Source organism: Microcaecilia unicolor, chromosome 8, assembly GCF_901765095.1.
Source record: "Microcaecilia unicolor chromosome 8, aMicUni1.1, whole genome shotgun sequence".
Taxonomy (NCBI): Eukaryota; Metazoa; Chordata; class Amphibia; order Gymnophiona; family Siphonopidae; genus Microcaecilia; species Microcaecilia unicolor.
In genome coordinates, this window is record NC_044038.1 from 99,733,969 (window position 1) to 99,758,769 (window position 24,801).

At 45.3% G+C, this 24,801-nt stretch overlaps 1 pseudogene; it reads left to right on the forward strand.

Annotated features, from left to right (window-relative positions):
- LOC115476806 overlaps positions 1-24,801 on the forward strand; it is a 638,208-nt pseudogene that overhangs the window by 113,792 nt on the left and 499,615 nt on the right.

A 24,801-nucleotide genomic window follows, 5' to 3' on the forward strand; every position in this document is an offset into this window, starting at 1 on the left:
CTACCGCAAAATATAAATACATTAGCTAATAAGGATCCTCAAACTCTGTCAGCTGAAGACTTTCTCTGAAGGTGGCCAGAACTCCCTTTTACCAAACTTGACAGGCAGTAGCAACATCCGTAAGCCACTGATGCCAGCACCCTATGCGTGCTTAGCTGTCGGTGACTCAAGCATGCTGTCACTGACTGCAGAGCTTGGTAGAAGGAAGTTATGGCCGTCTTTGGAGGAAGTCCTCAGCTGGGGAGGCTTGGGATCCCTACCAGCTATACAGCAAGGGTCAGAACTGGTGTTAGACATGCTAGGGCCCCCTCCCTGATCCCCTCTCCTCCCTGCCTTCCCTCCAATTTCCCAACCTGCCATTACTGTCACACCAACAGACCCTCACCAAATACAGAACATGGGATCGCGTATCAGAAATAAAAATATTTAGACAAAAATTGAACTCGGAACCCCAAAAAAGTTAAACTTAGCATGTACTTCAACACTGGAGAAATAAAAACAGAAATGCATTTCCTTTCTCCTGAACACGATACAAACACATTTGCTATGTAGATTTCCCAAAGCCAACATATTCCATTTAAAACATTCAAAATACATTGTTTTCTACCTTTGTGGTCTGGACATTGTATTTTTCCATCATGTTGGTTGCAGCTTCTTTTCTGCTTTCCTGTCTGTCGTCTTCTAATTCTCTTTCAAGCGGCTGCTGTCCATTTGTCTTCTTTTACCTTCACTACACATGCTTCTGACATATTGACTTCTTATTTTTAGCTCTTTCCTCTCTTTTTTCTTCTTTCTGCCTTGCAGTCAACTCAAATTTCACCCTCTCACTGTTCTCCTCCTTTTTAGTTTACAGCTACCTATCAGATTTTCATCTTTTTCTCTCACCTACTAGCTTTTCCATTTCCCCATCTCACTCCTTCCTCAGCCCTCCATTCCCTTTCATTACCATATTTCTATCCTCTGTAATCACTATCTTTTTATTTATTTTCTTGCCACCCTCTTCCTCTCCTTCCTGGCCTCTCCCACATGGTTCCACCATCTTCCTTCCCTCCACCCTTGTAGCCCAGCATCTGCTCCCTCTTTCTCCCCACCCCACTCTTGTAGCCTTACATCTCTCTTCCCTCCTGCCCTGTCCCCCATGTTCCAAACATTTCTCCCTCTCTCTTCCCTCACTCCCACTGTCCACCATCTCTCCATCACCTTTCTGCTCCTGAATCCAACATCTCCTCCTGTCTCCCCTCTCCACCTCCTGTGTTTCTCTCTCCCTCTCATTCACTCCCAGGTCCAATATATCTCCCTCTCTCCCACTTTCTACCATTTCTCCCTCTCTTGTGCCATGGGTCCAACACTTCTCTTCCCCCCTCCCCCCATGCAGCATTTTATCTCTTCCTCCCTTCCACTGCTGTGCCATGTTCAACATTTCTGCCTCTCCCCCTCCCTTGTGCCCCATCCAACATCTCTCGCTTCCCCCTACAAATCTCTTCCTGCCCTCCACCATCATGTCCAATTTTTCACCATCTATCTTCTTCTCCTCCTCACCACCCCCTGTCCAACATTTACCATCTCTCCCTCCCCACTACCCCCCTATGTCCAACATTTCTCCTTCTCTTGTCCCTCTCCCCTCCCCATGCAAGATTTTTAACTTTCTTACCCCTCTCTACCCTATGTCCCACAATTCTCTCTCTCTTGCCCCTCTCCACCTCATGCCCCCCCCCATGCAGCATCTATCTTATGGAGACCTCCCCCCAACTCTCCCACTCTTCAATGGGGCACCCCCCTTAAAAGGCTGAGCTCCGATCCTGCATCTCCCTCCCTCTGTCCCACTGCAGCGCTTCGCAGACGCTGCCTACCTACCACTACCACGATCCAGCATGTACCTCCTGTTTCAGCAGCAGCGGTAGCGATTCATGCTGCTGCTGCTGCTTCGTGCTAACCCGGAAGCGTCTCCTCTGCCGAGCGCCCACGTCCTGCCCCAGCAGAAACAGGAAGTTGTAATAATGGGGACGGGACGCTGCAGAGGAGACGCTTCCGGGTTAGAACGAAGCAGCAGCAGCATGAATCGCTACCGCTGGTCCGCGCTGCTGCTGAAACGGGAGGATTGTGGCGGTGGTAGGTAGGTAGTGTCTGGGAAGCGCTGCAGTGGGACAGAGGGAGGCAGATGCAGGATCGGGGGAGCTCAGCCTGCTCCCTCTGCTGCCATTCCAATGAAGGTGCTCTGCTGGGTGGGCCTGAACTAGGCCCACCCGTGGCTACGCCCCTGAAGTGGACACATGTAGATGCCAACTTACACTAGTATTCTATAACAGAATCTTGGCACACAGATGCCATTATAATATTAATACTTAGTTTGCTGTATCTAGGTACCTAACTTGTGGCACCCAGTAATAGAATTGCTCCCATAGAGCCAAGGTATTCTGTAATGATATTTAGAGGCAGTACCTGGACAGTACCTCTGAATATCCAAGTCAGCAGCACTTCATGGAGAGCAGGTGCTCTTATCTAAATAAGGCCAAGATGCACTAAAGTCATCATTAGAGCCGTTCCGAACCGAATTCCATAGCGAATCGGTAGGGAACGGCTATGCATCAAAGAAAGGGAATGCAAATGAGCTACTCGTAGTTCAATTGCATTCTCTATTCCTTCTTAAAACAGAGAATCGGCCGGTCAAGCATGCGCAGAGCAGCAAAGTGTTATGCTGGCTGCTCTGTGCATGCCAAATACACCTTTATAATACGTTTTTATTATTGCGGGGGAGGACGCACAAAATGGACTTTTTTTTTAAAGCGAAGCTTTATTAAAAAAAATCACAGGCTCCGATGCTGCTTCTGCTAACGTGTTGACTAAATTTCACTCATAGCAAGCAAGTGCAGTTTGGAAGCTGTTGGTTCATGAATGGCAGAATAACAAATGCTCAAATAAATAAATAAAAACGGGGAGAAAATAATAAATAACTCCAATTTTAACAAAACTATTAGTGGGATTTTAACACGCCACCGGTGATCTAACCACTTACCACAGCTCTATTTGCTTAGATGTCCCTCCTTTACTGCCAGGTCTCTCAGCTGAGTGAAGCACGGGCAAAAAGGACGTTTTTATTATTGCGGGGGAGGACGCACAAAATGGACTTTTTTTTTTTTAAGCGAAGCTTTATTAAAAAAATCAAACAGGCTCCGATGCTGCAGGCTCTTTTTTGGACATCATTCAACCCTGGAATAATAAAAACGTCCTTTTTGCCCATGCTTCACTCAGCTGAGAAGTCTCTGAGCCAATCACAGTGTGTTTAGCTCAGCTAAATGCGCTGGGATTGGCTCAGAGACTGCCAGGTTTTTTTTTTTTTTTACATTTTAATAATTTTTCCAATCCCGCGCAGCCCCAACGAGAGGTACAGACCTCTCGATAGATTTTCCAGCGTTTTCCAGCGTTAAGGCAATCGTAAAAGGTTAGTGCATCTCATTATAATAGGGTTTCTGCACGATTAGCTCATCTGCATTCCGTTTTCTTAGCTGTTACCGTCGTCGGAAAAAAGTGTTTAGTGCATGCCAGGGTTTACTGCTTGCTCGTTAATGGCTCATAAAGTTTAGTGCATCTGGCCCTAAGTCCTTTTCATTATTGACCTGCAATATTTTTTAACTTGACCCCTTAATTGTCTAGTCCTGGTCATCAAGTTTTGTAAAATCTAATTCTTCTGTATGAAAGTGGTGGCATTTACACTTTAAAACCTCTGAATTTTGCCAGAATTTTTAAAAACACATTCCTTTGTAAAATGATGGTTCCTGCTGGACAGGCAGTGTCAGGTTCTCAGGTTCAGTCTGGAGGAAACGTGAGCCCTTGGGCTGCTGATGAGGAGCGACAGCAGCAGGCAAAACCCATCAACCAACACTGGGCTAGCACTCCGGCACAGGCAAGGACTCCAGGCACCACCCAGCGAGCCGGAACACATGGACTGGAACCCCCCGGACTGGAGGACACCGGACTGGTCCGCACTGGACTGGAACACACTGGACTGGAACACACCGGACTGGTCCGCACTGGACTGGAACAACTGGAACACACCGGATTGGAACGACTGGAACACACTGGACCGGAACAAACCAGACTGGAGCACACAGGACCGGAACACTCTGGACTGGAGTACACTGGACTGCTCCGCACAGCTTCACCTGCACTTAGCCACTGACCCCCCCAGGATTTGAGCTCCTGAGTTTGAGCGGCCGGCAGGACTTACCGGATACTGGATAACAGAGGGACCAGGTTACTAGAACAAGCTTGAAACAGGAGTGCTTCTAGGTACTGCACAACAGAAGTGCTCCTAACAGTAAACCAACAAAAGTGCTCCTAAGCATTAAACTAACATAAGCTCCTAAGCACTACTCTAACATAAGTGCTCCTAAGCACTATACTAATAGAAGAACTCCAAAGCACTAAACTAACACAGGTGCTCCTAAGCACCAAGCTAAAGCAGTGCTCCACCGCACTAAACTACCAAAGGTGCTCCTACACACCAAAAGGGAAAGTAGGGGAGCCACAAGGGAAAAGCAAGAAAGCTAAACACAAAAGCTAACACAGCACAAGCTACAGCAGTGCTACACAGCACTAAACTACCAATGGTGCTCCTAAGCACCAAAAGGGAAAGCAGGGGAGCCACAAGGGAAAAGCAGGAAAGCTATACACATAAGCTAACACAGCACAAGCTACAGCAGTGCTCCACAGAACTAAACTACCAACGGTGCTCCTAAGCACCAAAAGGGAAAGCAGGGGAGCCACAAGGAAAAAGCAGGAAAGCTATACACATAAGCTAACACAGGTGCTCCTAAGCACTACTACTACTACTTAACATTTCTAAAGCGCTACTAGGGTTACACAGCGCTGTACAATTTAACATGGAAGGCCAGTCCCTGCTCAAGGAGCTTACAATCTAAGAGGAAAATGTACAGTCAATATGATAGGTCAGGCAGATTGGGGCAGTCTATATGTTTGAAAGGTTAGGTTCCGAAAGCAGCATTGAAGAGGTGAGCTTTAAGCAAGGATTTGAAGATGGATAGGGAGGGGGCTTGGCGTAGGGGTTCAGGAAGATTGTTCCAGGCATAGGGTAAGGCAAGGTAAAATGGGCGGCGCCTGGAGTTGGTAGTGGTGGAGAAGGGTACTGAGAGGAGGGATTTGTCATGTGAGCGGAGGTTACGGGCAGGAACGTAGGGGGAGATGAGGGTAGAGAGGTAGTGAGGAGCAGCAGAGTGAGTGCATTTGTAAGTAAGGAGGAGAAACTTGAATTGTATGCGGTATCTGATCGGGAGCCAGTGAAGTGACCTGAGGAGAGGGGTGATATGAGAATAACGGTTTTGGCGGAATATAAGACGTGCGGCAGAGTTCTGAACGGATTGAAGGGGGGGATAGATGGCTGAGTGGGAGGCCAGTGAGGAGTAGGTTGCAGTAGTCGAGGCGAGAGGTAATGAGGGCATGGACGAGGGTTCGGGTGGTGTGCTCAGTGAGGAAAGGGCAAATTTTGTTGATGTTGAAGAGGAAGAAGCGGCAGGTTTTGGCAGGCTGCTGGATATGCGCAGAGAAGGAGAGGGAGGAGTCGAAGATGACTCCGAGGTTGCGGGCAGAAGAGATGGGGAGGATGAGGGTGCCATCAACAGAGAGTGGAGGAAGAGGAGAAGTGGGTTTAGGTGGAAAGACGAGGAGCTCGGTCTTGGACATGTTCAGCTTCAGGTGGCGGTTGGACATCCAGGCAGCAATGTCGGATAGGCAGGCCGATACCTTGGCCTGGGTCTCTGCTGTGGAGAGATAGAGCTGGGTGTCATCAGCATAGAGATGATATTGGAAACCATGAGATGAGATTAGTGAGCCTAGAGAAGAGGTGTAGATAGAGAAGAGAAGGGGTCCAAGGACAGATGCCTGGGGAACTCCAACAGATAGCGGGATGGAAGTGGAGGACGATCCATGAGAGTATACCCTGAAGGTGCGGTGGGGGAGATAGGAGGAGAACCAGGAGAGGACAGAGCCCTGGAACCCAAATGAGGCCAGAGTGGCAAGAAGTAAATCGTGATTGACAGTGTCAAAAGCGGCGGAAAGATCGAGGAGGATGAGGATGGAGTAGTGACCTCTGGATTTGGCCAGGAGCAGGTCATTGCAGACTTTAGAGAGTGCTGTTTCTGTCGAGTGGAGAGGGCGAAAGCCGCATTGAAGTGGATCGAGGATGGAATGAGAGGAGAGAAAATCGAGGCAGCGGCTGTGAACGGCGCGCTCAAGTATTTTGGAGAGGAAGGGTAAGAGAGAGATGGGGCGATAGTTGGAGGGGCAGGTAGGGTCAAGTGAAGGTTTTTGAGGAGAGGTGTGACTACGGCGTGCTTGAAGGTGTCAGGACAGTTGCTGTGGAGAAAGAGAGGTTAAGGATGCGACGGAGGGGTTGACAGTATGGGCGATGGTGCTAAGTAGGTTGGTGGGGGATGGGATCAGAGGAACAGGTGGTGCATTTCGAGGAGGAAAGAAGGTGGGAGGTTTCATCCTCAGTGATCTCAGGAAAGGAGGAGGAGGAGGCCTGGGTGGTTGGTTGAGGGAGAGGGTTAGTGGGTGAAGTGGAAGTGATGGCTTGTTAGTGAACTCAAGGTTGATCTTTTGCACCTTGTCGCGGAAGTAATCAGCCAGTGATTGAGGAGAGAATGAGGGGGGAGTGGGAGCGGGGGGCACCTTGAGGAGAGAGTTAAGGGTGGCGAAGAGACGACGAGGGTTGGAGGTGAGAGAGTTGGTCAATTGGGTGTAATTGTCCTGTTTTGCAAGGAATAGGGAGGAGTGGAAGGAGGATAGCATGAATTTGTAGTGAAGGAAATCTGAATGGGTGCGGGATTTCCTCCAGAGGCATTCAGCAGATCGGGTGCAGGAACGAAAGTAGCAGATGCAAGGGGTCAGCCAAGGCTGAGGAATAGTACGCTTTGTGGGACGGGAGGTGGATGGTGCGAGGGTGTCCAGAGCAGAGGAGGAGAGCGGCATTGTAAGCAGAGACCGCTTTGTCGACAGTCTCGGAGGACATGATGGATGGGAGGAGATTAGAGATGCTAGAGGATAAGGTGGGGGGGTCAATGGACTGGAGATTCCTGGAGGTGGTGGTTAAGTTGGACGGGGCCGGGTGGGGGGTGAAGAAGTGTGAATGTGATCAGGTGGTGGTCGGAGAGAGGAAGAGCTGAAGCTTGGAAATTGGAGGGTGAGCTGGAGGAGGAGAGGACGAGGTCAAGACAATGGCCGTCACAGTGAGTAGGGGTGGTAGAGCACAGCTGGAGGTTGAAGGAGGATGTTAGGGTGAGGAACTTAGAAGCGTGAGGGTCAGATGGGTCATCAACATGAATGTTAAAGTCTCCGAGAATGAGGGACGGAGATGAAGGTTCAAGGAAAACAGAGAGCCAAGCATCGAAGTCGGTGAGGAAGGAAGAGAAGGATTTATCAGGGGGGCGGTAGATGACTGCCACTCTGAGTGGCAGCGGGTAGAATAGCCGGATGGAGTGGGCCTCAAAGGATGAGAAGCAGTGAGACTGCGGTAGGAGGAGGGGTTGGAAACTACAGGAGGGCGAGAGTAGTAACCCAACGCCTCCACCGCGGCCAACTGGGCGGGGAGTGTGTGAGAAGAGATAACCACCATGGCAAAGAGCTGTGACTGAGGCAGAGTCATCCGGGGAGATCCAGGTTTCGGTTAGGGCGAGCAGTTGAAGGGAGTGGGAGATGAAGAGATCATGAGTGAAGGACAATTTGTTGCAGACTGAGTGGGCATTCCACAAGGCGCATGAGAAGGGGAGGGAAGAGGGGGGAGGAGGGGAATAGAGATGAGATTGGAGACGTCCCGGGATCGTTCGCGTGGATAGGACGGGGACAGATGAGGGGGACCTGGAGTAGGGTTAATGTCTCCCGCGGATAGCAGGAGGAGCAGCAAGAGAGTGCGGAGGAGGGTGGGGAGGTCGGGCGACGAAGGCGTGCTACCAACGGTGCTCCTAAGCACCAAAAGGGAAAGCAGGGGAGCCACAAGGGAAAAGCAGGAAAGCTAAACACAAGTCAAAAGTGCACACTGCACCCACACTAACCTGTACCTTTAGCAAATGCAAGCAGGGAAGCTAGACACAAAGTCAGAAGTGCACACTGCACCACCCCTACCCTCAAGCAAACGCAAACGTTGCAAAGGCCCTGAGGGAAGAACACCACTCCTTATCAAGGCCCTGCCTAATGATGTCACAACTACCAGACACAGGCAGCCAGCACAGTGAAACCCACACAGCTGCCATATAGTGAAGCAATTAGAGTCATGTCACAACTACCAGACACAGGCAGCCAGCACACTGAAACCCACACAGCTGCCGTATAGTGAAGCAATTAGAGTCCATGCTGCTGGAAGCAGCCAGCACAGAGAGACCGAGCTAGCTCAGAAAGGACAGACAGAGGAAACAGAAGCCAGCACAGAAGCTGACCCCCAGAAATAAGGTAAGTCTGTGGGGAAGTCACGGCCACAATCATGACAGGCAGCAGCAACACACATATTTCCTGACATCCTTGTACATATTTTACAAATCAAGCTCAATATTCAGTGATCCTTTTATAAATATTTAGGAAATTGTGCATATCACTACCTGGATGAACCATTTTCTACCTAGATGCCCTAAGTAAATATGGGCTTTTAATTGGGAAAGATCCCCCTTATCATATGTTACTCAGTGTTCCTATTTTTTGTCATTGCAGATCTTATCAAGCACTAAATCTTAAGAATAGCCATACTGTGTCAGACCAATGGTTCATCTATCCATATTTGTCTATGTGTGCCATAATCTTATTCTTTATAATAGTTTCCATTATTTTTCCTGGAACTGAAGAAGATGAGCAATTTCATGTTTGAGTTCTTTCAGTACCCTAGTGTGCATGCCAGTTCAGGTGATTTACTACTTGTTAATTTGGCTCAGTACATCTTCCAGGTTCACCAAGATTTCTTTCAGTTCTTCTGCATCATCACCCTTGACAACCATTTCTGGTACAGGTAGATCTCTTCATCTTCTTCCATAAAGACCAGAGCAAATAATTAGTTTCTCCGCTATGGCCCTCCCTGAGTACCCTTTTTACTCCATCATAATCTAACAGTCCCATGGATTTCCTTACAGGCTTTCTGATTCTGATGAACCTAAAATGTTACTGTGAGTTTTTCCTTCTATGCAAGTTTCTCCTCATGTTCTCTTTTAACATTCTTTATCAATGCTTTTCATCTAACTTCCAGTGCTTATGGTGCTTCTTATTTAATTTATTTGGGTCCTTTTCCCATTCTTTGAAGGATGTTCTTTTGACTCTAATAGCCTCTTTCACTTCAGCTTTTAGCCATGCTGGCTGGCTCTTCTTTTCCACCTCTGTGTGGAATCCATCTGGTCTGGGCTTCCAAGATGATACTTTTAAACAATGTCCATACATGATGTATAGCCCTAACCTTTGCAGCTGATCCTTGTAGCTTCTTTTTAACAATTTTCCTCATTTTATCATAGTCACTCTTTTGAAAATTAAATGCTGCTACAGTAGATTTCCTTTGTGACTTCACTCCAGATATTAGCTCAGATTTGATCATGTTATGATCAATGTTTCTCAGTGGACCCCACACCATTACCTCTCATACTATGCCACTAAAGACTAGATCCTAAAATAGCTCCCCCTCTTGTCCAATTCCTAGACCAGTTGTTCCAAGAAGCAGTCATTTATTACGTCTAGGAATCTTACCACCCTAGTGCTCCCTGATGTAATATTTATCCTGTCATATGGGGTAACTGAAACCACCCATTATTATACTGTTGCCTAATTTGCCAGCTTCCTAATTTCTGTAAACATTTCTTCATCTGTCTATTCGTTTTGTCCTGGCTGATGATAGTACAGTCCTACCAGTATACTCCTTCCCTTCACACATAAAATTTCTATCCATAAGAATTCTATGCTGTCATCATTAATTTTTTTTGAATTCTCACTTCCCTCTTTAACATATAGCACACCCCCTCCAATTTGATCAACTCTATCAATGCAATATAATTTGTATCCTGTTAATACAGTGCCCCATTGATTGTTTCTTCTTCCACCAGGTCTCTGAGATGCCTATTATATCTATCTCTTCATTACTGCTATGTACTCTAAATCTCCCAACTTATTTTTAATGCTTCTAGCATTTGTATATAGACACTTCAAATTGTATTTTTTTCCTTGCATCTACAAGCTGCTTAGAAGTTGACAGGGATAATTTGCCTCTTTACTGTGCTCTACCCTTAAATAATCCTGACTTTCTTTCACTACTACTACTTATCATTTATATAGCGCTACTAACCTCTCTATTGGGATTCTCTAAATGTCCTGTTTAATAGTATTCTTCAAGGATACTCCTCACCAAACCATGCACTCTGGGTGGCTGCTGGCTTCTCCCCCACCCCTGCTGTAGCTCCTTTTTAAATGTTAGTACCAGCAGCCTGATTCCATCCTGGTAAGGTGAAGTCCATCCTTTTGGAATAGGCTTCCCCTTTCCCAGAATGTTACCCAGTTCCTAAGAAATCTAAATCCCTCATCCTGCACCATCATCTCAACCATGCATTGAGACTTTGGAGCTCTGCCTGCTGCTTGGGTCCTACTCATGGAATGGGGAGCATTTATGGAAATGCTACTCTGAAGGATCTGAATTTCAGCTTTCCACTTAAGAGCCTAAATTAGGCTTCCAGAACCTCCCTCCCACATTTTTCCTATGTCATTGGTATCCACATATAACAAGACAGCTGGTCCTCCTCAGCACTAAATCTATTTAGGTGATATGTGAGGTCTGCCACCTTTGTACCAGGCAGGCACGTGATCAGGTGATCCTCAAATCCACCAACCACCCAGATATCTACATGATCGAATCACCAAATATAACAGCTGTCTTAACCCTTCCCTCCTTGGCAGAAGCTCCTGGAGACACATCCTCAGTGCAAGAGGATATTGCATCCCCTGGTGGGCAGGTCCAGGCTATAGGATTACTTCCTACTTCACCAGGGTGATGTTCTGCTTTTAACAAAATTTCATTCTCCAAAGTAGCACAAGGGCTGCTAGATTGGGAGGTGGGACTACTCTACAAAGTCCCTGTAGGTCTCCTCTATGCACCTCTCTATCTCCCTTCTCCTCCAAGTTTGCTACTCTAGCATCAAGAGAACGGCTCATTCTCTGAGAGTTAGGAGCTCTTTGCATCAAACACACATATAACCTGTCACCAACTGGGAGATAATCATACATGTGACACTCAATGAAAAGACTGGATAGCACCCCTCTTGCTGCTGGTGTGCTGTCTGCCTCTTATTGAATGGTTTAATTAATTAAAGCTTGTTAAGGTACTAGTGATATTGGACTATAGTTTATAGGTACTTACTATACCACTTGGACTGGCCAGGCAGGACTAAGCATTTTACATACTAATATACAAATAAGAAAACGAAAAAGGAACTCCATTTGTTTGATAGGAAAGGACAGTCATTCACCCATTACAAGACAATTCACAAAGGAAGTGAAGGGAGAATGGATAGGAAGAGAAAAGTTAAATATAAAGGGGACAAAAAGAAAAAAAGGGGTGATGGGAAATAAAATAAATGGGCTCATTTTCAAAACAGAAAAATGTCTAAAAGTGGCATAAAGCAGCATTTGGATGTTTTTCTCACAAAAACGACCAAATCAGTATTTTCAAAACCTATTTTTAGACATTTTCTTGAAGTCCATCAGAAATGCATCCAAATATCAAGGGGCGTCTCAGGGGCATGTTCAGGACGGTACTTGGGCATTCCTGAGACTTAGACATTTTTCAGCCATAATGGAAGAAAACAAAACCGTCCAGGACTAAAACGAAGACGTTTTGAGCTAGACTGTTTTTATAACGAATAAGGCACAAAAAGGTGCCCTAAATAACCAGATGACCACTGGAGGGAATCAGGGATGACCTTCCATTATTCCTCCAGTGGTCACTAACCTCCTCCCACCCCCAAGAAATGTGCTAAAAAACATTACTTGCCATCTCTATGCCAACCTCAGATGTTATACTCAGGCCATTAGAAAAGCATGCAGGTCCTTGGATTAGTCTAGTGGTGGTGCAGTGCACTGCAGACAGGTGGACCCTGGCTTCTACCTCCCCCTAACTATTACACTTGTGGAGGAAACTGTGAGCCCTCCAAAACTCATCAGAAACCCACTGTACCCACATATTAGGTGCCCCCCTTCACCATAAGGGGTATGGAGTGGTGTACAGTTGGGGGTAGTGGGTTTTGGTGTGAATTTTGGGGGGCTCAGCAGACAAGGTTAAAGGAGCAATGGTCAGATGTGTACCTGGGAGCATTTTATGAAGTCCACTGTACTGCCCCCTAGAGTGCCCTATTGCTTTCCTGGGATGTCAGGGGGATCAGTGTACTAAAAATGCTTGATTTTGTGTGTTTTGCACTTGGAAGTTTTTATTTTTTTTCAAAATGGACCAAAAAATAAAATGTCCAAACATAAAACTTCCTATTTTCAAAAACAAAAGATATACATTTTTCTTTTTTGAAAATGATCTTTTTTGCTATTCATATTTGGACATTTTTTTGCAAAATGTCTAAAGTTGGAATTAGACGTCATATTGAAAATACTCCTTCACGAGTCTTAAGATTATATGCTATATTGTGTGATATTCAGTGTCTATTTCTCAGAAAGCAACAAATGTAATTAAAACTCTGTAATGAAACCCCCCTCTTGTTATCCTAATTAGAATAATTGACTATAAATTAAGACTATTAATGAAGAGATGTGCTAGGTGTAGACGGGTATGAAGACTGCTGTGCCTTCTGTTAAGTTTCTATCTGTGGCAGAAAGTTAAAGTTTAAAACTACGGGGAAAAGAGTTTTACACTATGGAAACTAGTTGATAAAGTTTGCTTTTCTAAATTCAAATTGTCTTTTTCAATAAACCTACAATTTCTCTTTATCCCCAATCTTTAAATCACCAAAGCACAGAGCAAATAAAGTTCACTTACCCAGAGAAATGCACTAATCTCAGAAATGTTAATTAAGCATAAAAAAACAGCACAAAGGGCCTTTAAAACAAAAGGGAACACAGTTATTTCATTAAAAATCCTTTCATAGTGAACGTTGATTGAAGAAGACCCGCACCTGCATCAGGGGTCCTGCATTAAACACATTACAGTAAACAATCAAAAAAGATAATAATAATAACAAAATGAATATATAAATATAAAAATATCTCTTTGATAGGAACCAAGGAAACATTCATATAAATGAAAAATCTAGATACATACATGAAATGAAATATTATGTATTTCAAACTTATACCTACTCATTAACACAAAAAAATAATTAAGGTTTGACATAAAATCAAACCTTAATTATTAATCGCAATGTTCATGTCAATTTTTGAAATACTTGTTTCAACTGCTGATATTAAAGGTTTTAATTTAAGTATTTCTCCCACAATAATGCATTCTATTTTATTTTTTACATGAAAGTTTATTTGTGGTTTGCAGCAAGATCCATTTACAATGTAATAAACAGGGCTTTTTTTGAGGGGGTACTTGGTGGTACTGAGTACCGGCAGCTTTTCCACTGTCTGCTAAACTTGACCCATGGTTTTCATATTTTAATGAAAGAGCTCAGGTTCTACATACGAATTCTGCCTTATCATAGATTCTATGACTGGTTGCAGGGGTCCTGGCAATTGTGGGGTGAGTCCCTGAATGATCACTCCACCCCTGAAGGGTGGCCTCGCATTCGAGTACCGGCACCTTTTTTGCTAGACAAAATGCACTGTGTGTGTGTGTGTATATATATATATATATATATATATATATATATAGTATGTGTATATACTTTATTTTGCTTGGACACACTCTCTTTTGACCTAAGTTTATTTGCATGTTTGCTCTTACTATTAAATGAAATATATATATTCATTATATATGTTGAAAGAATGTTTATCAAACATAATTTATATTTGCCTCTTTTTTTTTTTTTTTTTTTTATTTATTAAGTTTAAACATTTTACAAGCATAATATCTTGCAACAGGAAAAATCGGATAAACAGAAAGAAATTTTTTTAAAAGAAAAATATAATTTTTAAAGCAATATTCCTTCCAGTCCGATATAAGTCCACTATGGGGAGTTCAAAAATTTACAAACATGTTGAAGTGAGGAAGTTAAGGAAATATTACAGTACAACTTGTAGGCCAGACGAATTCTGGACACTTAAACATTTATAACAAACATTAACAACAGGTGGGGCCACTGCTCCATCTGTCTTCCTAGATGTTATAAACAACTCCAATTGGGATGGATCAAAAAGGTAAATTTCTCATTACAGTATGAAATTTGACACTTGCAGGGAAATTTAAGGAAAAACGTAGCTCCCAGGTTAATCACTTCTTGCTTCTTTTGTAAGAATTTTCTCCGGCGCAGCTGTGTTTCCCTTGATACATCCGGGAATATATTGATTTTTAACCCCTTAAACATTTTAACTCGATTTTTATAGAAAAGCCTCAGTATCCATTGTTTATCTGGTAGTAAGGCTACAGTTGCCACCAGTGTAACTGGTAGCACTAGTTCAGTGTCTGAGCTTTCCAAAAGAGCAGAAACACCTAGGGGTTGACTCTCTTGCTGCTGTAGTTTCAAAGAAGGAATATAAAATACTTGTGTGAAAGGAGGCATATTTTGTTCATTTATCTGAAGAATTTGCTTTAAATACAGATTTAGCATTTCTTTTGGCGCTATACTTGACATATATGGAAAGTTTATGAACGCAAGTTATTATTTCTGGTATAATTTTCCATAATTTCCGCCTTCCTTCTCAAATTAGCCAAATCTCTTAACATTACATTTTGGGTTTCTTGAGTCTGTTTTATTTCCTTTGCTGATTTTCTACCTGTGCCTTTAATCCTTTTACCTTATCTTGAACTTCAGCAACCTCTTGTTTAAGGGTTTGTATCTGTATCATAGCTTTGCCCAAATCTACAATCAAATTCCAAAGGCAGTCCAGTGTAACTTCAGGGGGTTTACTTTGAAATAAATCAAGTGAAAAAGTTCGTACCTCCGATTGTTGTGAGGAAAGTCCTACCCCCGTAGGAGAGTTTCCACCTTCTACAGATATTCCGGGCTGTGTATTTACCGCTCCTTCCTGATCTCCATTTGCCCTCGGTCTTCCTTCATCCTTCTCCCCTTCCGGGTATGGATTAGGAGACGCCGATAGGTGAAGGGGCAGGCCTACATTGTCCTGGAGGTGGTGGAGGCGTTCGAGTGTCGGGGTCTTAAGGAGACTTCCAGCTCTAGAGATCCCGGTGAGCCTTCAACCGCAGCAGGGATATTCAGCGAGCCGCTCACCGGCGTACTAGTGTCCTGATGTGCCCGCGTAGAAAAGTATCAATCAGGCCGCTTCGAGCAGGGGTTCCCAGGCGCTGGTGGGCAACGGCAGCCGCCTTCCCCCGCCGCTTCGGCATTTTAGAAGAATTTAGTGGCGCTTAACCAAAGAGCCAGTAAATATATGAAGAAAATTACAGGAGCTCAAAAAATGCGTCTGACCTACACGGCGGCCATTTTGAACTCTATATTGCCTCTTTTGTTTTGTGTTAATGAGTAGGTATAAGTTTGAAATACATAATAATTCATTTCATGTATGTATCTAGATTTTTTCATTTATATGAATGTTTCCATGGTTCCTATCAAAGAGATCTTTTATATTTATATATCATTTTGTTATTATTATTATTATCTTTTTTATTGTTTACTGTAATGTGTTTAATGCATACCCCTGACGTAGGTGCGGCAGCACCGAAACACGGCCCATGTCGGGTCTTTCTTCAATCAAAGTTCACTATTAAAGGATTTTTTAATGAAAGAACTGTGTTACCTTTTGTTTTTAAAGGTCCTTTGTGCTTGGTCTTTTTCTGTACTTGGTTCCCTCTCTTTGTTACATTATAATTAAAAAATAAAAAGCATGACAAAGAATTAAAATTCTCAATAGCTTTCAGTTCATTTCCAACAGAACAGTAAGAAGTGCAATTCCTAAAAGTTTTAAAGATATGGTGGTCAGATGTATGACAGTGAGCCAAGCTGTAGTTTGATGTACATTTGAGCATTTTTTTTTTCCAGGGGATCAATTGCACATTTAAGAGCTCAGAGAAATGCCACCATAGTCAGTAAGATGTTCTCTCTTTTTTAGGTGAACGGGGTATTCAATAATCTCCCTAGCACCCTTGGGAGTGGAAAAATCCGTATTTACCAGCATGGTATCAATGTCATTATGGAAGCTGACTTTGGACTGCAAGTGAGCTATGATTTGACCTACTTTGTTGTGGTCACTGTCCCAGGAAACTACAAGGGCCAGTTGGGTGGCTTGTGTGGGAACTATAATGGGGACAAGAAAGATGAGTTCCAGCTGCCTGACAGACACTGGCTGCTGATGCACTACATTTGGCTCTGCCTGGAATGTCCAGATTGCTGGGTGGACCTGTGATCATGGCTGTGGTGCAGCCAGCAATCCCTGTCCCATCTATGATGATAAAAGAAAGAAATCTTCCAAGGTGAAAATTATTGTGGCATTCTGAAAAGATCTGACGGTCCCTTCAGTTCCTGCTACTCCACGATTAACCCTGATATCTATTTAAACAACTGTGTCTATGATCTCTCCATGGGCAATGGAGACAACACAATTCTCTGTAAAACCATCCAAAGTTATGTAATTGCATGCAGTCTGCTGGTATCACCATCCTATCGTGGAGGAGTGAATCTTTCTGCCGTAAGTGTGCTCAGACTTAATAGCTGCTGTCAATTTTATTTTCATGTTATTTCCCATGTCATTTTTTGGAATTTTCATTGTGAGGTTTATTTTGGACATTTTGTCATTATGGAAGCAACACTTTAAAAGTGCACTATCCCCGCCTCCCAACCACCAGCCCCGCCTCCCACCACCGGCTCTGGCACAGACCGTATAAGTCTGCCCAGCACTATCCCCGCCTCCCAACCACAGCCCCGCCTCCCAACCACCGGCTCTGGCACAGACCGTATAAGTCTGCCCAAGCACTATCCCCGCCTCCCAACCACTAGCCCCTGCCTCCCACCACCGGCTCTGACACAGACCGTATAAGTCTGCCCAGCACTATCCCTGCCTCCCAACCACCACTCCCACCTCCCACCAACGGCTCTGGCACAGACCGTATAAGTCTGCCAGCACTATCCCCGCCTCCAACAACCAGCCCCGCCTCCCGATCTCGACTAAGTTCCTGAGGATCCATTCCTTAGAACAGGATTCCTTTATGCTTATCCCACGCATGTTTGAATTCCGTTACCGTTTTCATTCCACCACCTCCCGCGGGAGGGCATTCCAAGCATCCACTACCTCTGTCCGTGAAAAAATACTTCCTGACATTTTGCAGATGATATTAAGATCTGTAACAGAGTGGACACCCGGGAGGGAGTGGAAAACATGAAAACGGATCCGAGGAAGCTAGAAGAATGGTCCAAGGTTGGCAATTAAAATTCAGTGCGAAGAAATGCAAATGATATTGCATGAAATGAGATTGAAGATTGAACGGGGGCAGCCCCTTCAATCTCATTTCATGTCCTCTCGTTCTACCGCCTTAGCATCTCCGGAAAAGGTTCATTTGCGGATTAATACCTTTCAAATATTTGAACGTCTGTATCATATCACCCCTGTTTCTCCTTTCCTCCAGAGTATACATATTTAGTTCAGCAAGTCTCTCCTCATACGTCTTGTAACGCAAATCCCATACCATTCTCGTAGCTTTTGTTTGCACCGCTTCAATTCTTTTTACATCCTTAGCAAGATATGGCCTCCAAAACTGAACACAATACTCCAGGTGGGGCCTCACCAACGACTTATACAGGGGCATCAACACCCCCTTTCTTCTGCTGGTCACACCTCTCTCTATACAGCCTAACAACCTTATAGCTACGTCCACCGCCTTGTGACACTGTTTCGTCGCCTTCAAATCCTCAGATACTATCACCCCAAGATCCCTCTCCCCGTCCGTACCTATCAGACTCTCCCCGCCTAACACATACGTCTCCCTGGATTTCTATTCCCTAAGTGCATCGCTTTGCATTTCTTCGCATTGAATTTTAATTGCCAAACCTTGGACCATTCTTCTAGCTTCCTCAGATCCTCTTTCATGTTTTCCACTCCCTCCCGGGTGTCCACTCTGTTACAGATCTTAATATCATCTGCAAATAGGCAAACTTTACCTTCTAACTCTTCGGCAATGTCACTCACAAATATATTGAACAGAATCAGCCCCAGCACCGATCCCTGAGGCACTCCACTACTCACCTTTCCCTCCTACGAGCGAATGATGGCCCATCCCTAAATTTTATCTGTCTTGTTCATTATCAAGAACAATGTGACAGGTCCTGCAATTGTCCTTCCAGCTGCTTTCCAGTTGTGCTCTTTATCAGTGGCGTAGCTTTGGGGGGGCACGGGGGCCTGGGCCCCCCAAATTGGCTCTGGGGTCCCCAGTTTGACTGGCGGGGTCCCCAACCCCTGTCAGCTGAAGTGTTTATCTGTCCCACGCTGGTCTCACACTTGCCTCCTCTCCTGTTTCCAGTTGTGCCATGCATGCTCTCATTTTAATGAAACTGAGCATGCTCGTGAATGCTCAGTTTTTATTAAAATGAGCGTGCAGTGTACGGCACGCTGAAAACAGGAGAGGAAGCAAGTGTGAGACCAGCGCAGGACAGATAAACATTTCAGCTGGCGAGGGTTGGGGCCCCCACCAGCTAAGGTATCTTGCGGCAGCAGGTGGGGTGGGGGGTCCGGCGGCAGCGGCGGGGGAGGAGCGAGAGCTGAGGAGGTGGCAGTGGCGTAGCTAGGGTAGCTGACACCCGGGGTCGGTCATTTTTAACACCCCCCCCCCCCCAAATCCAGTACTAGGCATACCGAGAATACAAAACACTCAGGACCTGTAGAGCAATTCTACCATACCATAAGCAGTAATTTGTACGAGTCACACAAGGAAAAGGAAAGCATCTTAAACACTACAGTGAGCATTAGAACATCAATTCACCTATTGTAAAACGAAAACAGACAGATTAGTACAGATCATCGATCCTGCACAGTCAATGCCAACCGAAAGCCATGTCTTTTTCACAAATACAGATACACCCTAATCCACTATAGAATAAGTAATCATAAACTTTCTATTTAGAAAAAAATTAAACTGAACCCCCGATGCCAGACTCTGCATACAATGCAACACCACAGAAACAGAAAATGTCCTCTAGTACTGTGCAAAACATAAAGACAGCAGATGTAAATTTGAAAAAACTAACAAATACCAATCACCACTTTACAAATTAACAAATAGAAATAAAACAAATAATATCATTTTATTGGACTAATACATTTAGCTTTCAGAGGCCAAAACCTCCTTCCTCAGGTCAATTCAGTATGTACTGTTACAGTGTCCTATCCTGACCTGAGGAAGGGGGTTTTGTTCTCCGAAAGTAAAATGTATTAAAATTAGTCCAATAAAAAGATTACCTTATTTACATGTTCTATTATAAACATTTATTAACACAGCTACAATACTACTTTATCCTAAAGCAAAAAAATAAAAATATATATTTACAGTTCGTTGTCTCTGGTTTCTGCTTTCCTCATCTTTTCACTGTCTTCCTTCTATCCAGCATCTGTCTTCGCTCTCTCTCTGCCATCCAGTGTCTGCCCTCTCTCTCTACCCCTTCCATCCACTGTCTGCCCTCTCTCCCTTCCATCCACTTCTGCCCCTTCCATGCACCATCTGCCCCAGTCTGCCATCTCTCTCTCCCCCTTCCATCAACATCTGCCCTTTCTCTCTGCCCCTTCAATCCGTCTGCCCTCCCTCTACCATCCATCCAGGGTCTGCCCTCCCTCACGCTCCCCCCTTCTATCCCTCCAGTTCCAGCCCCCTTATTCCACGTGCCCCTAGTTCCAGCCCCAGCCCACATCTCCCACCTGCCCCCCTTTTCAGCCCCACTATCCCACCAGTCCCCAGCCCTTTTCGCCTATCAGTCCCGAGCTTCAGCCCCAGCCACTTCTCCCTGTCCTCTTTTCAGCCCCTAGTTTCAACCCCAGCCCTTTTCTCTCATCAGTCCCGAGCTTCAGCCCCAGCTAGTTCTCCCTGTCCCCTTAAAAGCCCCTAGTCCCCACAGTTTCAGCCCCTTCATCCACCACATGCCTTGCATCCCCCCTTTTCAGCCCCAGACCCATTCTCCCACCTGCCCCAGGCATGGACCCATTTTCCCTCCTGCCCCTTGTCAGACCCCAGTTCCAGCTTCAGACCCCCTTCTCCCATCTGAGCACCCCCACCCTCCCCAATCCCCTTCTCCCTTCTCTGAGCACCCATCTGAGCTCCCCCACCCTCCCTAATCCCCTTTAAGCACCCCTCTGAGCTCCCCCACCCCTCCCCAATCCCCTTCTCCCCTCTCTGAGCTCCCCATCCTCCCCAATCCCCTTTAAGCACCCCTCTGAGCTCACCCACCCTTCCCCAATCCCCTTCTCCCCTCTCTGAGCTCCCCCACCCTCCCTAATCCCTTTCTCCCCTCTCTGAGCTCCCCACCCTCCCTAATCCCCTTTAAGCACCCCTCTGAGCTCCCCCACCCCTCCCCAATCCCCTTCTCCCCTCTGAGTTCCCCCCCCCCCGACCCGACAGCTGAGATCTGTTCTCCTGCTGCTCTTACCCTGTCCTGCCTTAAAAAAAAATTTTTCGACGCGCCGGAGAGTGGCAGGCAGCGCGCCTCGCGTCTGCCTGCTAGTAAAGAAGATCTCGTCGACGTCGTCATCCTTCCCACACCGAGTCCCGCCCACCCTCGCAGTAATAGGAAGTTGCCTCAGAGGGGGCGGGACTCAATGTGGGAAGGGCGACGATGTCAGCGAGATCTTCTTTACTAGCAGGGCAGACGCGAGGCGCGCTGCCTGCCACTCTCCGGCGCTTCGAAAAAATTTTTTAAAGGCGGAGCAGCAGGAGCGGAGCACACCACTGGGAGGTGGCCTAAAATGTGCCCCCACACACACTTTGGGCTCTGGACCCCCTCCCGCCGAGGTCTGGTGACGCCCCTGCTCTTTACAAGGGGATTCTGGAAGCCAGTCTGTAGTTCATAATTGTCAAGAATGTTTTCGTTCATTCTTTTCTTTCTCATGCCAGCTATTTTTACTTGCAATGACTGTTGGTAGCCTAAACCCAGTTTCTGCAACACATCTGCATTTTTTAATGCCCCATTCTACTTTCTATTTCCTCTGATTCCTTCTAACCCCCATCTGCCACACTGTCTTTTCTTTTCTTTTTTTTACCCCATGACCTCCTGCCACATGCCTCATTTTCTCTATTGCCCTCTGGTCTTCACTTGTGTCTCTCCTCTCTTCTCTCCATTGTTCCCTTCCTGCTCTTCTCTTTACTCCGTTGTGCTCGATTGGCAACAGGCCAGTTCTTCTCTGTCTCTCGGCCTCTATTATCTGTTACCTCCAAGCACTAGCTAGGTCATAGATTGGCTGTACTTTTCTCCCATCTTTCTCCCTCTCAGCACAGGCACAACAGTTTGCCAGTGGCAACTCATTTTTCTTTTATTTTAGCGTCCATGATAACATCATCTCAGAACTGGTATCAAAATGCAAACCCATTCTTCACATCAGATTCTTTCCCGCAGGTGGCACCTATCATGGTGCTACTAAATTTTGGTTGCTGATGTCTGTTTCCTCTTGGACAGAGTATTCAACTTCATTTTTCTCCTTTACTGGCTGGGTTCCAGAAAAACCATTGCTGCCTCTTGCTCTGGTGCTGGTTTTGCTGGAAACCCAATGGTGGCATACCACTGAAAGCTATAATTATAGCCCCATTTCAGCAAAAGATGCTATTTGATTTACATTGGTTTTTAGATTTAATTACTTCAGTTTCCAAATATGAACACCCGCTTCCCAAGAGAGCTTACAGCCAAGGTGCTAAATCCATGCCTTAACCAGTTAATGTTTATTACTGCACATTAATATGAGCTAAGCACACAAAGGGAAGTTCTACACTAGGTGTTCACAGGTACACACATAAATGCAGAGCATAATAGCCCTTACGCAAGTAAGCACCTTAAGCACTATTCTATAAGGGCAGCCACAAGTGCCATACTGCACAATTGCAATAGGGTGTTCATGTGGGCGTAGCAAGGATATAGCTCCTAGTTATGCATGTAATTTGTTAAGAATGCCCTTGCTGCATTTGGGTGCCTGCAGTTACACCAGGACTATGTCTCTTGTAACTTCTAGCACCTAAATATAAAGCGCCAATGCCAGGTTACACCAGTATTCTATAATTGAATTTGGGTACCACATGCCATTATGGATTAGGCTTTCATTGTGTGGCATCAGAGCACCACTTATAGAATTTCCCCACAGTTGGTACATAGACCTTACTGAGAATGAAACCTGAATTATTCACAGTGTGTTAATGTAACCAGTGGGTTACGTTTTATATATATATTTGTTTACCTGGCTGTGGGGGTTTTATATATATTTGTTTACGTGGCTGGGTGAAGCATTGGTGGCCAATGATGTCTCCTTTGGTGGCTCCAGTGCCAATTTGGAGCCTCTGTAGAAGAGTTGCGCTTTTCTGCGAGTTGCTGCAGTTCTGTCCGGCCAAGTTGTGCTATTTCCAGGCTGGATGCACTGAGAAAATGGCTGGATTCAGCCTGTCAAGGAGTTCTGTGCACGTGTGGTTTTTCATGCATGGATGGTAGCATTCCCGAGCCAGCACTAGACTCAAATTGAAGGTTGGGTATAAATTAGAGGCACCCTGGCATGGCTTCATGGTAAATCATGGTGTTTTCCTGCAGCCGCAGAGGATTCACCAGGAGGTGGAGGTTATATTCTGACTCTTTGGGGGGCCAGGTAAGGGGTCTGATGGTGCAAGGTTCTTTTTAGTTTATTTTAAAATTGTATTTTTGGTGCCATTGGGCTGGTGTTTAAGGGGGTTAATTTTTGGTGGAAACTGGTGATAGTTATGGGTTCCTGAGAACCTCTTTAGGTGGGCTAGTGCTTTGAAGTTCTTTGCAAAAATAATTTTTGTGACAAAATGAGAAGATTGTGGTTTGGGTTAGTTCTGAGCATTAAAATTAGATTTTTGGAGTGGGTGTCACTCGGGGGGGGGGGGGGGCAATGCAGAATTTTATTAGAGTGCACATCTCTGATTTTATGGGGATTTTGAGAGTAAGTTATGACAAAAAATGTGTGAATATCTTTAAATCTGTGTTAAAATGCATGAGAAAAGTATGGTATGTGTGGTTTGACATGACTAAGGGCTACAAGGCCTTTTGAATAGATTTCATGATAATTTCTGTGGTATTTTTATTAAAATTTCAACTTTTCTATTACTCTCCATGAAGAAATTTATTTTCAAAATGGAGAATGTGGAAAGTTCAGTTAGATTCCATGCTTCAAAACATTCTTGATCTGAGATCTGATTGGCTAGTGGAGGCTGTTGAATCAGAGTCACCATCTCCCTTATCAACAACTTGCCTGGCAGTGGGGAGAGGGACTGAAGACACTGAAGAGTGAAGACATGTGTGCGAGAGTTCTGACTGTGTGATAGATTTTTGAGCCAAAAAGTGTTTGAAGGTTAGTTCCCCCCCCCCCCCCCCCCCCCAAACCAAAGGCTTAAGCACTGAGGGGGTCTTTTACTAAAGCTTAGCTCGAGTTATCTGCAGCAGGGTCCATAGGAATAAAATGGGCCTTGCTGTAGATAACTCAAGCTAAGCTTTAGTAAAAGACCCCCTGAGTGAAGGTGAAGTGAAAAGTCTGGGGGTTTTTTATTTAATTTTTTTTTTTTTAGAAAAATCTGAAAACATATTTCTTATCATTTGTCTGCTGTTTGAAGCTTTTGTAATTAGGACTGATGTTGAAAAAATTATTATGTGACTGTGAGGGGCATAATCGAACGGCGCCGGCCAAATAGATGGCCGGCCATCTATTTTGGGGGCGCCACAAAGAGCTGTCCGGAACCGTATTATCAAAAAAGATGGCCAGCCATCTTTTGTTTCGATAATACGGTTGGGGCCGGCCAAATGCCATAGGTTGCTGGGTTTGAGATGGCCGACTTTGTTTTTCAGCAATAATGGAAACTGGAACCGGCCATCTCAAACCCGGCCAAATCCAAGCCATTGGGCCGTGGGAGGGGCCAGCATTCGTAGTGCACTGGTACTTCTGGATATTTAGATCTTGCTGATCAATTATGTTATGACTTACTTGTTCTGGAGTGCTGTATTTTGTGATACTGTTTTGAGAAATGTTCAATAAAGACCATACAAATTAAAAAAGTCCCTGCCGTGCATTTCCCTTGATGGCCGTCCCTGATGTGCACTTCCCTTAAAGCGAATGCTACATACCTGTAGAAGGTATTCTCCGAGGACAGCAGGCTGATTGTTCTCACTGATGGGTGACGTCCACGGCAGCCCCTCCAATCGGAATCTTCACTAGCAAAAGCCTTTGCTAGCCCTCGCGCACCGATGCGCACAGCGCATGCGCGGGCCGTCTTCCCGCCCGAAACCGGCTCGTGCCGGCCAGTCTCATATGTAGCAAGACAAAGAGAAGGGAAGACACAACTCCAAAAGGGGAGGCGGGCGGGTTTGTGAGAACAATCAGCCTGCTGTCCTCGGAGAATACCTTCTACAGGTATGTAGCATTCGCTTTCTCCGAGGACAAGCAGGCTGCTTGTTCTCACTGATGGGGTATCCCTAGCCCCCAGGCTCACTCAAAACAAGAAACATGTCAATTGGGACTCGCAACTGT